The sequence below is a fragment of the Triturus cristatus genome, chromosome 6, assembly GCF_964204655.1.
Source record: "Triturus cristatus chromosome 6, aTriCri1.1, whole genome shotgun sequence".
NCBI lineage: Eukaryota > Metazoa > Chordata > Amphibia > Caudata > Salamandridae > Triturus > Triturus cristatus.
Window position 1 is genome coordinate 232,637,828 of NC_140589.1, and position 16,236 is coordinate 232,654,063.

At 49.7% G+C, this 16,236-nt stretch overlaps 1 protein-coding gene across 2 annotated transcripts in view; it reads right to left on the reverse strand.

Annotated features, from left to right (window-relative positions):
* The window catches only part of GCFC2 (GC-rich sequence DNA-binding factor 2), a 255,188-nt gene that overhangs the window by 149,296 nt on the left and 89,656 nt on the right, over positions 1–16,236 (reverse strand). The gene's annotated exons all lie outside the window — the stretch shown is intronic.

Sequence of the window (16,236 nt, forward strand, 5' to 3'; positions counted from 1 at the left end):
TTCCAGCAGTGTGGTGTACAACGGTTGTCTGGCCCACATTGGAGCTACTAGGATGAGAGTAAGGGAGTGTTGTTGTAGTTTGCGCACGACGAATGGAATGAGTGGGAGAGGTGGAAAAGCATACGCAAATTTGCCTGACCAGTTCATCCATATCGCATTGCCTTTGGACAATGGGTGTGGATACCTGGCGGCGAAGCTTGGGCATTTGGCATTTTTGTGGGTGGCAAAGAGGTCTATTTGTGGATGCCCCCACATTTGGAAGTACGGGTGAAGAACTTGTGGATGGAGTTCCCACTCGTGAATCTGTTGTGTTTGTCTGCTCAGCAGATCGGCCATAGTGTTTTGGACTCCTGGGACATGGTGGGCTAGGAGAAAGATTTTTTGGGGTATGGCCCATCTCCATATGCTCTGTGCTAGCTGAGAGAGCTGCGGAGAGTGTGTGCCTCCTTGTTTCTGTATATAGTACATGGCTGTCATGTTGTCCGTGCGGACTAGGACGGCCTTGCCCGATATCTGTGTTTGAAAAGCCTTTAGTGCTAAGAATATGGCTAGTAATTCCAGATAGTTGATGTGGAGTAACTTTTGTTGAGATGTCCGCCTGCCCTGCATGGTGTGATGTAGTAGGTGAGCTCCCCAGCCGGAGAGCGATGTGTCCGCTGTCAGCACTATCTGAGGAACAGGCTCCAGGAACGGTCGCCCTTTGGATAGGTTTTTGGTGGTCCACCACTGCAGAGAGCGATGGGCACGACCGTCTACCAACACCAGATCTGTCAATTGACCCTGGGCCTGGTTCCATTGGCGCGCTAAGCACTCTTGGAGAGGACGCATCTGGAGTTGTGTGAGGTACTATGAATATGCAAGAGGCCATCATTCCTATGAGTTGCATGAACACTCGAGCTGGAAGAGAGAGTGTTCCGGCTGAAATTTGGCGCGTAGAGCTTGAATGCTTGCTATCCTGGCAGGACTGGGGTAGGCTAGCTCTTTTGAGGTGTCTATAGTGGCACCTAGGTATTGTTTTACATGGGACGGTTGCTGATGGGACTTTGTGTGGTTTACTTTGAAGCAGCTGGATAGTGGTGCGAGTGTGTTGTACACACTGGTTATATGAGCTGGCTTTTATTAGCCAGTCGTCTAGGTATGGGAAGACGTGGATGTGTTGTCTTCGCAGGTGTGCTGCCACGACCGCTAGGCACTTGGTAAACACTCGCGGTGCTGTGGTGACTCTGAATGGGAGTAATTTGAATTGATAGTGTTGACCGTCCACTACAAACCTGAGAAACTTTCTGTGAACTTTGTGAACGGGAATGTGGAAATAGGCGTCCTTGAGGTCTAGGGTGGCAAGGAAGTCGTTGTGGGAGAGCAGGGGAAGTACCTGCTGGAGTATGACCATGTGGAAATGGTCCAAGTGTATATAGTGATTTAGTGGTATGAGGTCCAGGATGGGCCTTAGTGTCGTCCCTTTTTGGTATGAGAAAATATAGGGAGTAAACTCCCATATTTTGTTGGCGGGCAGGAACTAGCTCTATCGCACTCTTTTGTAGGAGGGAGATTACTTCCTGCTTTAGAAGTGACAAATGTTCCTGTGACATTGGGCGTTTGGGTGGCATATTTGGGGGGGGGATAGATTTTAGTTTGAGGCAGTAGCCTGACCGAATTATTTGTGTTACCCATTTGTCTGAGGTGATAGTAGCCCAGACAAAGGAAATTGTGGAGTCTGCCCCGACTGGAGTGGGATGGTCTGGGGGAAGTGGAGGGAAGTCATTGGGTAGGGGTGGAGGCAGAGCGGGAGGTATTAGTTTTGCCTCTGCCTTGATTGTTGTTACCCCTATAGCCACCTCTCTGGTAACCCCTAGTGAAGGTGGATTGTGTAGGGGCTTTATAGGAAGTAGAGGCGCTATCGGAGTAGTAGCCCCTGGAGGTGCTTCGAAAGGAAGAACGGCGAAAGGAGCGCCTAGGAGGGTGTGACTGTAAGGCTCCCATAGACTTTGCCGTATCGGTGTCCTTCATTTTTTCAAGGGCAACGTCAACGTTTGGGCCAAAGAGATGTTCTTGGTCAAAAGGGTGGTTGAGGATGGAAGCCTGCACCTCAGGTTTAAAACCCGAAATCCGTAGCCAGGCATGCCTACGGAGGAGGACGCTGGTATTAATTGCCCTAGAGGCGGTGTCGGTGATGGTTTTATGCTCCTGGATTAGGTCTTTGGCTCTATTCTTGTATTTGTCAGGGAGGTGTTGCATTATGGCTTCTAGCTCATCATAATGTGCCCTGTCGTATCGTGCTAAAAGCGCTTGGGTGTTTGCAATGCGCCATATGTTGGCAGCCTGGGATGCAGTTCGCTTGCCAGAGGCATCTAGGAGTTTGGACTCTATCAGGTGGTGGTGCCTCGCCTGGTGCTTGGGAGTTTGCACGTTTCCTTGCAGTGGAGACTACTAGGGAGTCTAGTGGTGCGGGCCCTCAGATGTAGGTGGGGTCTGTAGGGGCGGCCTTATACTCTTTTTCGATGCGAGGGTTGAGGACCCTGGCAGTTGGTTAAACCCCATAGTATCTTCCGGGGGGGGGGGGGGGGGGGAGGCGGTCTTGAAGGGTAAAGGTCATCCTGAGGGACGTCTGGGATGTTTTAGTCGTCCCATGGGTCTGGGGAGCATGTAGGAGTGGGGTCCCCTGTGGGTTGGTCATGGGGTCCGTCCCCTGTGTCGTCGTAGATATCTTCATCATCCTCATCCGGAGAGGGTGTGGGGGAATGATGAGGTGGGGGAGGGGGTGAGGGTAGTCTCAAAGGGGAGGTAGCAAAGTCTCTTCTCTTTGGAGGTGGGGCAGGCTTGTCCAGCGGTCTCTTCTTGATGCTGAGCATCAAATGTCCGGTTTTAGGGTCTTTGATGAGTGTTTTTTGGAGTGGATCGGGCCGAAATAGTTCCTCTGTGAGGGGCCAACCCGTCGGTTTTTTAGTCGTGGAGTCATCAGTTCGTTGTTTTGAACTGTGTGGTTTAGAAAAGTCCGGTTGTTTCCTCGGTTCCAAGATGACTTTCGGCTTCGAGGTGTGGGTGTCGATGGCTTTGGATTTTTTGCTCGGTTCCGGGGATGGTGTCGGTACCGAGGAGCTAGTAGTTGTCTTCGGCGTAGAGTGCTTTGGTGTGGAGCTCGGCGCGGAGGAGGAGGAGGAAGCCATCTTCTTTTTCGGTGCCGGTGCGGAGGAGTGTTTCTCGGCACCGACGGCAGGTTGGCTCGAGCCCGAGCTGCCAGAAGGCTTGATGGGCTTTGTTGGAAACAGCCCACTCCCACTCCGCAGGGTGGTGGTGGACTCCCCGAACACACTGTGGTAGCTTGGCTCGAGTGGTCAGGAAACAGGCGCAGTGCTAAGCATACCATATACCCATACAATAACCATGCGTGCATCCGTTCCAAAAACGACTCTACACCGTAAAAAAATTATGAAAATATTCTTTCTTTATCTTTTTCTCTTAGTTGCTGATTGGAAAAATAAATAGGTCAATCACAATATACAAGTTTAAATTAGTGCAGGTCAAATAAATATTGGCTGTTTGATGAAATAAATAGGGGTGATCATAAATAACAGGGCATAAATACAAGTGCAATATATACAGACAATTAAATACTTTGAGGCAATAAATACTGTACCAATAAATATTGTACACCAACAAGTCCTGTGGACCTATAAATATAGTGCAGCAATAAATAGGTAAAAACTCAATAAATACAGTATCCCCAATAAATAATTAAAAGTATACAGCAACACTCATGTAATCAGATGACACTTCAATTCTTAAGGGCTGATTTGGCCCAGGCACAGCTTGTAGGGTTGTGGAAGGCTTGAGGGGGGCTACTCCCTGGCTGGGACAAGGCTGAGGCCTAAACTGAGGTAGATCAAAGGGGGGAATACCAGTGCCCTGGCTTTCTCTCTCCACACAACCTCTCTAGGTTAGTCCCAGTTCACCCCAGGCACAGTCAGGTTGGTTTCAGCACCTCCCTAGCCCCTTAGAGCAGTCTCTCAGGTCTCCACAGGGCCTTAGGCGCCCTCTACTCCACTTACTGCCCTTTTTCTGATGTTCCGACGCCGCTGGAGTCGTGTCGACGCCGTGAGGCGGTTCCGGTTCGGTCTCGGCGGCCTCGGCACAATGTCAGTTCTTTGACGACGCCGGTAGGCGGTTCCGGTCCGATGTCGGTGGCCTCGGTTCGATCTCGACCTCCGATTCGACGGCGTCGGGCAGTCTCCTCACGATGTCGACTTCAGGCGGCTCCGGTCCGATGGCGCTCTCGGCTCCGATGACGTCGGCCGGCCTGGCCTCGATGTCGACTTCCGGCGACTCCGGGGTGCGATCCTCACCCCCGACCTCCGGTGCTCCTCCACACAAGTTCCGGGCGACTCCGGAGTGCGATCCTCACTCCCGACCTCCGGTGCTCCTCTACCTCGGTCTCCGACGACTCCGGAGGGCGGACTTCACTCCTCCGATGACGCCGCTCGCTCGACCTCGGTTCACTTCCTCCTCGACCTCTGGTATTCCTCACGACCTCCGTCGGCGCCCTCTCACGACCTCAGGCGGCTCCGGGTACGACGTCTGCTACTTCAGTCAGCGCCGCTTCTCCACCTCGGGCTCCAGGTCTTAGGCTACTCGACGCCGGACTCCAGGGAAACCAGTTCTCAGGTCAGGATCTTGCTGTTTTCTTGGTTCTAAGGCCTGTTCCTGCTGTCCAGGTCCTTAGGATAAGTTTCTTCTGTCTTCTTCCCACACAGGGCTATAGGCTGGGATCCATCAGTAGGGACAAGTATCAAGGGTGGGTTTATGGACCCCACTCCAGGCACAAGTTTCCACCCCTGCTGCTTCACTCCTTCCTCCTTCACTGTTGTGCTCCTCTCTCTTCACCAGTCAGGTGCCAACTGCCAGCTCCAACTGCCAACTGCCTCTCTTATCCTCCCAACATTCTAAACGGTCTCCAACTGTCACAGAGTTCTGGAATCTCCTGGAATGTTCTGGAAGGTGCTGGTAGGTTCCAGTGGATGCTGGTGATGTCACAGGTGGCCACCATTTTGTGCTCCAGGCCCTCAGACAGAAGTTTCAGGGGTAGCTAAAATGGCTCCCTGAATCTGTAGCAACACGAAAAAGTCTGGTGGTTCCCAAAAAGGAAAAATTCAAACAGGGTTTGAGGCAAAAGTGGGACAAAATAAATAATGATGAGGAGGGACCACCCAAAGGGCTGACAGGTCTAACAGGCTTCTTAACCGGGCCCGAAAGCGAGGTATGTGAAGCAGTGTCTTTGGTCGTGTCTAGGCCCGAGGGCGAAGGCGTGACCAAAGCCTTTTTCGATGCAGTCGAGGGTGGCGGGTGGGGATCGATAGTAGTACTCATGCCGCTCTGTGCCGGAGTGATGTCCTCGACATCTGAGTCGTCGGCTTCGGAGGCGCTGACGAGGCCCTCTTCGGTGTGCTGGTCCTCGGGAACATAGACGCCTTCTCTGAAGAGGTCGTCGGGGATTGCAGTCGACGAGTATGCCATGGTTCTTCTCGCCCTTCGGTCCCGAATGGTCTTTTTGGACTGGAAGGATTTGCAAGCCGGACAGTCTCGTGCCTCGTGTTCTGGGGAAGAGGCAGAGGTTGCACACCTCATGGAGATCGGTGTGGGGAAATTTGGACCCACATAGAGGACATTTCTTAAATGGAGTCCTTTCCATGAGCCAGGACCGGAGCTGAGGTAGGCCCGAAGGCCTGTGTCGACGACCGGAATCGAAGACGTCTAATGATGAGTCGCGTCGAGTGGGGAGATCCTGATCGAGAACAATACCTCGGAAGGGAAGGATTGCGTGCCGATTAGGAGAACTGGAACAGTTCAGAACCGGATCGCGAAGAACACATCCGAGCCCAATGGCGGAAAAAAACAATCTGAGGATGGAGCCGAAGCCCATGCGCAGTATGATCCAAAGGAGGAGTCACATACCTCATGACTTCCAAAGACTTTCCAAGAAGAAAAAAAACTGCAAACATCCGGGCCCAACACCAGATGGCGATCTATGCACAGTGTGTAATCTGCCTCGAATATAGGGTTATCGTTTTAAGGTAAGTATTTGGTAGTGGGAGTTCAGGTTCTGGGGGTAGACTCAGGGGTCCCTCAGGGTCAGGGATGCACTCTTATTACACCCTCAGCGGCACTAGGGTGGCCGGGTGCAGAGTCCTGAGGCCCAATGTTATCCAATAGGGGTTAGGGGGTCTTCGGTTGGTGGCAGCTGACGAGCAGGCTTCTTGGTTGTGGGAGCAAAGCTACTGGACTTTAGCTCGGGGCAAATGGGGAAACAAAGTAGCACCAAAGGTGCACCTTCAGTGGCACGGGGGCGACTGAGTGCAGGGTGCTGTTTCGACGTTGGGCGCCCTGTTTGCAATAGGGAACCTCGGGTTTGCAAAGGCACTGCAGGCTCGGGGAGGGATCACCACTTTGAGAGGTAAGTTGGGATGCTGGCGCCATTGGTTGGGCCACCCAAGGCTGTGGGGCGTCGGGTGCCTTTTAGGGTCGGATCTTCTTACCAGCTCCTTATCGCGGTCGGGGGGAGCTTCCGGATTTAGGCTGCAGGCATCGGCTGGAGGCAGGTCAGGGGTCACCGGGTCAGGATCGCCGGGGATAGCTCCTCGTGGCGTTTGCCCATTCAACTTCGGGCCGTGGACGGTTGGTGCAGAGTGGTGCGGTTCGCAGTTTCCAGCCGGGGCCAGAGGTTGTTGCTGAACAAATCCGGTGTTTACGGGAGAGACAGTCTTTGTGGTTGAAGGCAGGCAGGTCTTCCGAGGTTTTCGAGGTTGCTGGATGCATGACACCGGGATTTCGCAGGAGCAGGTTCGAGGTGGAGACAGGCCGTTAGGGCTGGGGCCAAGTCAATAGGCATCTTCCTCTTGTTAGCTTTGGCACGGCTGTTCGGTCCTTCTTTTCTTGATGCAGGTTCTTGTCTGGGGAAGCGAGGTTCAGGGGTGCCCCTAAAAACCAGATTTAGGGGTGTTACAGGTAGGTATAATGTTGGGACCAATGGGTCCCATCCCTGGGGTGGGTACACCCCCTATTATGCCACCCTCTAGTGGGAAGGGGGCATAAGCCTTTGCCTGGTTGGCTGGGTCCCCCCATCTGCAAGATCGCGGGGACTGATGAGTTGTGCTTCTCCTCGCCTCCCCCACCTGAGGGGTGGAGTTGGCAGAGGTGGGCACAACTACCCTTCCTCACTTGGTTTTCCTGCTGGTTCTCCCATCCAAAGTGGGGGTCAGAACCAGTGGGGACCAGTGCTGGGAGCAGCAAGTGGCCTGGGGAAGCTCACAAAGGCAGCAAGCCTTTGAAGCCTCCCCTTCATGAACCCTGCCCATCCTGGGGGAGGAGGCTTGGCACCTCGTTCCAGGATGTGCATTGTTTCAGGCCCCCCCGAGAGCAGCAGGCTCTCAACCCAGGGAACCAGAAACATGTCTAGCTGCTTTCAGTTGCCACCTCCAATCAGCCAGGACACTAGTGGTAGGTTCGTTTTCAGGGGGCATCTCTAAGATGCCCTCTGTGTGCATTTTTCATTAAATCCAACACTGGCATCAGTGTGGGTTTAATGTGCTGAGAAGTTTGGTAACAAACTTCTAAGTTTTCAGTGTAGCCATCATGGTGCTGTGGAGTTCGGAATGACAAACAGCACCATTTACTCTTAATGACAGCACTGCACTTGCAATGTCTAAGAATGGACTTAAGACACTGTAGGGGCCCTCACCACTGGTATAGTGCACCTAGCTAGAGGGGTGACTGATCTATGCCAGGGCAGTGGGTTGCAGGCATGGCACACAGGTATGTGTGTCATGTCGACTCTTCACTTTGTCTACACCAAAACATGCAGCCTGCAAAGGCAGTGTGCGTGTGTGTAAAGGTACAGGGCCTCCCACAATAAGTGCTGCAGCCCTTAGAGGCATTCCCTGGTTACAGTGCCCTGGGTACCCGTGGTACCATTTAGCAGGGGCTGACCTGTGGCCAGAGATGCCAATTGGGTGTAGGCTTCAATGCAGTTTTAGGGAAAAAACATAGGCCCTGGGTACCTGGTTAGCAGGAGTCCAGGGCACATTCAGTCAAAGCACATCAGCAATTCAGCAAAAAGTGGGGGCAACCATTCAGAAAGAGGGCACTTTCTCACAGTGAGTGCCTGTCCTAGACATTTGTCAGGCTGGCACTTTCTAAGCACTACTATCTGGCTGTCAAGACAGTAGTGCTTTGTATGTTCACGAAGCACAACTGTCTGGACAGCCAGGTGTGGTGCAACAGGCACTTTGCCCCTTAGGACCGGCAGGACTTTTTGGATTGAGACAGTTTACATACTCACTTCCTGGAAGGTACTTCTCTGGTATCTATTTCAAGGTGAGGAGTCTGTAGTTAAAAGTCTCTTATCAGAAAAACAAGTTACTTACATTTGGTAACGCCTTTTCTGGTAGAGACTATCTAACCACAGATTCACCAATCCATCCATCCTCCTCATTCTGTGAACTGGACTCTTTCACCTAAAAAGAACCACCAAGTTTCCTCACGCTGGGTCAAGACCAATTAGATTTTGCCTCTGTGTCTACGGGAGCATCACAAAAGCAACTGATGTCAGAGGGCACGGATGGCACCTATATAGGCCCGCTCACATCCCACCTGGCATGGATGACATTGGTGCAGAGGCACACACGCCACCTCCCGCCATGCAGGGGTAGTGTTTCAAAGTTTTTTCTGATCCATTCTGAGCCTGGGGAGTTGTCTAAGGTGAGGAACCTGTGGTTAGGTAGAGTTTCTACTTACTGAAGACATGAGCAGTGGTTGTTTGAGTTTTTGTTGTGCGGACAATTTCATTGCAGGTTGATTTACACCTTTGTCCCCAGCTGGTTTATGAGGTAAACGGACAGGAAAACCTCTGTGGTCATTAGAGGTTTATACATCAAAAGGAATTTTGCTGGAGTTGTAGTCAAGCTCTTCAGCCCTTTGGTTGTTTTCTATAAGAGCAGTATGGAGAATTACAGTACATAGAGAAAGTGCTGAAAAAGGCAGAATTTTACCTAGATGTATACAGCAAAGAGCTGCAGACTTGAAAGTAGCTGGTTAAGAGTGAAGTATTGCAATGTAGTGCTTGTGATTAGTCATTTAGTCATCCAGCACTTTAAATAAAGAGTAATGTAGATTTTTGGATTGGGTGCTGCTCGAAAGGTGTTCTGAAGTTAGTTTTTCACACTGGTAGACGTGAGACATGTTCAGCATTAGCAAGTCAATGAGATGGTTTCATTTGTATTTCAAGGTGGGGACATTTACTTCAAAACTAGTTAATGTGGAGCACAGGGGAAGGGATATTTGGGGAGGGCACAAAGAGAAGAAGAGAGCTGGAAAAAAAGCATGCCCTCTCATGGAGGGCTTAAGCAAAAAGAAAAATGTTGTTCCCTAAAAATGAGCAGTGGCAGGATAGAAGCCGGCCAGTGTGTGGAGGTGGGCAAAAGAGGCTATGCTCTGGGGAGGGACAAACAAGAAGGAGAACCTGGGAGGAGGAAAGCCTTCAAATAATAACCAAGCCAAGGAAAGTGATATGAAGGCTACCAGTGTTAAGCAATGGGCGGGCTATAAGCCCCTGTAAGTTCCTGATAAACCCTCATTAGGTCTTTCGCAACCAGGCACCTTGCACACTCTGGGTAGGATCGACAAATAAATGGCATGATAATTTCATAAGTTTGGGCATCACATAGCCAGGAATCAGGAAGATATTGACAGTACAGCAATTTCGTAATCTCCTCACCAAAAAAGGGGGGGGGGGGGGGGGAGGGAGGATACAAATTGCCATCCGGAACTTCATAAATAAAGATCTCATAAGGAGGATAAACAAGGAAAATGCTACTTACCAGTATGGATCTGTTCTTGGCATGTAGAGCTGCAGATTTCTGCATAGATCCCCATCTGGTGTTGGGCTCGGGGGTTTGCATTTTGTTTTTATCTTGAAAGAAGTCTTTGTAGTCACGAGGTAGGTGACTCCTCCCTAGGACGATAGTGCGCATGGGCTTCGACTCCATCCTTAGATTGTTTTTGCCATGAAGGGTTACAATGGAGTAGTAAGAAGTAGAAAGAGATGTCCATGTGTAATGTATCTAAGTAAGATATTGCTGGAACAGATAGGAGGTATCCGGGGTGGTGGGTGGGCGTATACGAATCTGCAGCTCTACATGCCAAGAACAGATGCATACTGGTAAGTAGCATTTTCCGTTCGAGGTACATGAGCTGCAGATCGTATACTTGTGCATAGACTACACAACAGTTACCTCCTCAGTGGTGGCTACCTGTATCTGTTGCAGTGGTTTGAAAAAGTGTTCTTAATACAGCCTGGCCCACACTAGCTTGTTGTTTTGCTTGCACAATACAATAGTGTTTTGTGAAGGTGTGTGGTGTAGCCCAATTTGTACTTTGCAGATGTCATCTAAGGGAATGTTCCCTAAGAATGCCATAGAAGCCCCTAGTTTGCATGTGGAATAAGTTCTAGGGGAATGGTTAATGTGCGTTTGACTTTGATATAGCATATCTGGATGCATTTAACAATCCACCTTGCAATTCCTGTTTTTGAGATGGGATTGCGTTTATGAGGTGGGGAGAAAGCTACAACGAGGTGTTGGTCTTTCAAAAGGATTTTGTCCTTTCAACGTAGTAAAGTATTGCTCTTTTAACATCTAACGTGTGAAGAGCTTGTTCTGCCACTGAGTCTGGTTGAGGGAAAAACACGGAGTTCAACAGACTGGTTGAGATGGAAGGCAGATAAGACTTTGGGTAAATATTTAGGGTTAGTCCTAAGAACCACTTTGTTATGATGGATTTTTAAAAATGGTTCTTGTATGGTTAATGCCTGGAGTTCACCAAATCTACTGCAGTGCTTAATTTGTAAAAAAAATATGTTACGGGGCTCTTGTCAGGAGCCACGGCAGCTTGCCCCACACATTGCCCCTGCCAGCGCCGCAAATGATAGTAACAGCACAACTGCGAACCATCACACTCCTACAAGTGTGACAATTCGGACTATTACAGGCCCCTAAAGCTACAAGAATAGCTTGGGTGGCAGGTAATAGTAATTATTAATGTACATTGAATCAGTAATTAACTGTTGTTGTGGTCATCTATAAATTAGCCAGACAGTGCCACCTTGTGGCAGACTGTCACACGCACTGGTGCTGACAATTAAGTAAGTGCCAGTGCAGCACCAGAAACCAACCGCTCAAATTAAGAAATGCTGTGGTAGTCAAACCAACCAAAACACCAAGCACAGATGTTTGTATAAGCGTAGGTTTATTGGCCACTGTTACCGACAGCCTCCAAATACAACTGCCAGAGGTAGAACCTTCGTTAAGCCAACCTTCACCCGCATCCCAGACTCCTACGCACTAGACGCTGGAATGTGGATGAAGATACATCACCACAGTCTCCCCCGCCCAGACCTTCAGAAGAGATGCCTTAAGTGAGCGAGGTGTTGACGCTGCATTGGAGGGGCAAGAGATTTTCATGGACTGAGTCAGATATCCTCACAGGAGATGGCTTTGAGGGAGCGGAGGATGACGATGAGAACCGTGAGATCTGTGAGAGACATCTGGGTGGCTATCCTGCCACCACCCTCCAATATCAATAACCTCTCCCGACCTGTCCCTTCTACTCGGAGCTGAGCATTGTTTGGTCTGGCAGGACAGGACCACAGTTCGCTCACCACAACTGCCCATCGGTTGATCAGAAGATGTAGGCAGGTGGCTGTTCAGTGTGAAAACTAGGTGAATGAGCTTTTGTGGCCCTCCAGTTCCCTCGTTGTTGTGAACGTTCCCTGTGAATGAGCGCGCACGTCTGGCTCGTAGAAGTTGGCAGCATGCGCTTATGCGCTCATGAATAACCCTTTCCCAGCCTTTTGTCTGACCTTCACTAATTCTCCCGTAAACCTGAGCGTCGTTGTCACCTGCACCATTGTCCGCAGTTTTTTACATTAAACCTCACCTGCCCCGTCCCCCTCCGCTCCTGGCTTGTTCTGGTGGCACAGCACGCTCTAGTGTTCTCTTCTGTGCTTTTATAGCGCGTTACATCTTCAGCAAACACCAGAACTCTGATGGTCACATTCATCCCTGAATTTTTCAGGGATGAATGAGACCATCAGAGTTCTGACGTTTGCTGAAGATGTAAGACGCTATAAAATCGTTCAATTAGCAGTAGGCGGGGGAGAAGTGGGGCTCACGGGCTGCTTTGCTACAACAACCTATGTGAAAAGGAATGATGAAATGTGAGATGATGTAAGAGAGGCTTGCAGCTCTGCGGTGCTCTTCACAGCCGAGGGCTGTGGGAATTTAGTGAGCAGCCTATATCGGGGTGTAGACCCGGCCCTGAAAATTAAGTGCCGGTGCGTAGCACAGGAAAGCACCGGCACAAATTAAGCACTGCTCTTCCAAGAGATGTGATAGCGATCAGAAAAGCTACTTTCCAGGTGAGGAACTGTAGTTCGCATTTATGGAGAGGTTCAATAGGGGGACCCATGAGTCTGGTAAGGACCACGTTTAGGTTCCACACTAGAGAGGGTGGAACTCTGGGTGGAATTATTCTTTTAAGTCCTTCCATAAAAGCTTTGATAGCGGGCAGTCGAAACAAAGACAAGTGTTGTCTGTTTTGAAGGTAGGCTGCTATGGCAGCTAGATGTAGCCTAATAGATTTATATGCTAGGTTACATTGTTGTAGATGCAAGATGCAGCAGATAATGTTCTGGATAGAAGCATCTAGTGGATTGATTTTGTTGTTTTGTGCAATAAATGACAAATCTTTTCTATTTTGCTCCATAGCATGCCCTGGTTGTAGGACATCTAGCTTCTTTAATGACGTCCATACAGTCTGGCGGGAGATAGAGGTAGCCTAACTCTAAGACCTCAGGTGCCACATCGCAAGGTTGAGTTGATTGGTATCTAGATGTCTTATCTCTCCATGGTTCTGAGTGAGAAGCTTGGGTGGGAGGCGTAGCTTTTGATGAGGAACTACTGATAGTTCCAATAGGGTTGTGAGCCATGGTTGTCGGGCCCATGTTGGAGCAACCAGGATCATTGTGAGAGAATGCGGTTTGATTTTCCGAACCACTAAAGGAATGAGTGGGAGAGGTGGAAAAGCATAAGCAAATTTGCCTGACTAGTTCATCCATAGCGCATTGCCTTTGGACAATGGGCGTGGATACCTGGATGCGAAGGTTGGGCATTTTGGTGAGTAGCGAACAGATCTATTTCTGGGTGGCCCCTCATGTGAAAGAATAGAAGAAGAACTTGAGGATGAAGTTTCCATTTGTGGATCTGCTGTGTTTGACGACTGCGCAGATCTGCGTTCTGATTGTGTACCCCTGGGAGGTGTACTGCAAGGAGATATATTTTTGGCGGAATGGCCCATCTCCATATGCTTTGAGCTAGGTGTGAAAGCTGCAGAGAGTGTGTGTCCCCGTGTTTCTGTATGTAGTACATTGCTGTCATGTTGTCTGTACGAATCAGGACAGCTTTGCCTAGGAGGTCGAGTTGAAAAGATTTTATCGCTAGGAAGATTGCTAACAAAACCAGGTAGTGTATGTGGAATTGTCTTTGTTGGGCGGTCCATATCCCCTGAATGGGATGGGTTTGAAGATGAGCTCCCCAGCTGGTGAGTGATGAGTCTGCTGTTAGCACGGTCTGTGGAACTGGGTCGAGGAACGGCCGCCCTTTGGAAAAGTTTTGTGCATTCCACCACTGCAGAGAGCGATGGGTTCGGTCATCCACCAACACCAGATCTGTCAGCTAACCTGGAGCCTGATTCCACTGACGTGCCAAACACTCCTGTAAGGGACACATCTGGAGTCTTGCATAAGGGACGAGGAGAATACAGGAGGCCATCATCCCGATTTGCTGCATGAACACTTGAGCTGGTAGTGAGTGTTGAGGCTGAAATTTTTGGATTAGAGTCTGTATGGCAGTTATTCTGACTGGATTGGAATATGCTAGAGCTTTTGAAGGGTCTATTGTAGCCCCTAGGTATCGTTGTATGCTGGACGGTTGGAGTTGGGATTTGACGAGGTTTATAGTGAATCCCAAGCTGTGAAGCAGTTGAATTGTCTTGTGTGTGTGTTGCACACAGCTGCGGTGTGAATCGGCTTTTATGAGCCAGTCGTCCAGATAAGGGAAGACATGAATGTGCTGTCTCCTTAAGTGGGCTGCAACTACTGCGAGGCACTTGGTGAAGACTCTGGGTGCTGTAGTGACCCCGAACGGGAAGGACCTTGAATTGGTAGTGTTGACCATCTACCACAAACCTGAGATATTTCCTTTGACCGGGGTGAATGGGAATGTGGAAGTAGGCGTCCTTTAGATCGAGGGTGGAGAGAAAGTCGCCCTGTTGAAGTAGTGGGAGCACCTGCTGGAGAATGACCATGTGGAAATGGTTTGACTGAATGTAGCGGTCTGAGACCTAGTATGAGCCTGAGAGAGCCGTCCTTTTTTGGAATTAGGAAATAGAGGGAGTAAACCCCTGTGCATTGATAAAGTAAGGGGACTGGTTCTATTGCATGTTTTTTTAAATAGAGAGACTACCTCTTGTTTGAGAAGTGTTATATGTTCCAAGGACATGGGATGCTGTCTGGGAAGAATGTTTGGGAGTGTAGAAGTGAGTTCCAGGCAATAACCATACTGGATAACTTGCCTTACCCACTTGTATGTTGTGATGGAATTCCAGACAGGTAGGCACTGCAAGAGACATCCCCCGACAGGAGTGGGATGATGGGGGGGGCAAGTGCAGGGAAGTCACTGTTTAGTGGTAAGGGAGGTACGGCTATTGTTGCCACGACCTCTTCCCTTATTATTGTTGCCTCTGTAGCCCCTGCTATAGTATCCTTTGGAGGATGTTTGAGAGGGGCTCTTGTAGGAGGAGGAATGATGTTCTGAACCCATGGTTTTGGAGCCGGCTCTGTAGAAGGAGCGGCGAAAAGAGCCTCTAGGGGAAGGGAACTGTAAGGCCCCCATAGACTTAGCAGTCTCTGTATCCTTCTTCATATTTTCTAGGGATATGTCAACTGCAGGTCCGAAAAGATGTTCCTGATCAAATGGTTGATTTAAAATAGCAGTTTGAACCTCCTGCTTGAATCCGGAAACCCGGAGCCAAGCGTGTCTGCGCAACAAGACGCTAGTGTTAATTGCACGAGATGGGGTATCACCCGCATCGAACGCAGTTTATTGAGGTGTTCGTAATCTATTTGCCCTCTTGGATAAGGTTGTTGGCTTTTTGTTTGTATTGGTCAGGAAGGTGTTCCATGAGCTTTTCAAGCTCGTCGTAGTGAGCCCTGTCGTACCTGGCCAATAAAGCTTGGGCATTGGCGATCCGCCAATGGTTTGCAGCCTGCGACGCAATACATTTCCCGGATGCGTCACATAATTTGGATTCCTTATCAGGAGGGGGGGTGTAGCCTGTACTCTGAGTTTTCCCGCTTGCGTGCATTAGTTACCACCAGGGAATCCAAGGGAATCTGACCTTTAATATAAATTAGGTCATTGGGAGCGGATTTGTATTTTGTATCCACCCTGGGGTTGAGAACCCTGACTCCGACTGGGTTTCTTAAAGACTTCTGGGGCATGTTTTAGCAAGCCTTTTAACATTGGTAGGGTGCATGTTGACTTTTGCGAGGGTGCGAAGGTTTCCAGCAAAAAATCTTCATCTAAGGGGTCGGAATGTAAGGGGACCCCCGTGGTATTGAGCAGCCCTGTTGATTAGTTGCGCGAGCCCAGTGTTGTCATCTGGTGGTGACAGTTTAGATGGATAGAGATCCGGGTCATTATGTGGGTCGGGATCTGTATTGTAGTCACTCCAAGGGTCTACGTCATGTGGGATGGTAGGTGAATCTTCATCATCCCCCTGTGGATCTATATCCCCACCCGTGTCATAGTCAGTATCTGATGTTTGAGGTGAAACTATAGGTTGTGGGGAGTGTGGTGGAGAAATCAATAGATGTGGATTAACTGGAGGAGAAGGCGGTGGGGAAGTGTTAGTGCCCATGTCCTGTCTTTTAAGAGGTATTGCAGGTTCCTCTGAAGTGTCCAGTTTCTGCTTTTTTGGATGCTTGGCAACTAGTTTGCCGGCGTTTGGATCAATAAACAAAGTTTTTTGTTTTGGATCCGCAAAATCAAGTGTAGGTTGCATGGGCAAAACGTCTTTGTTCACTGCCGATTTTGCCAAAGATTTTGGGTCCGAACCTTCTTTGGACAGAGT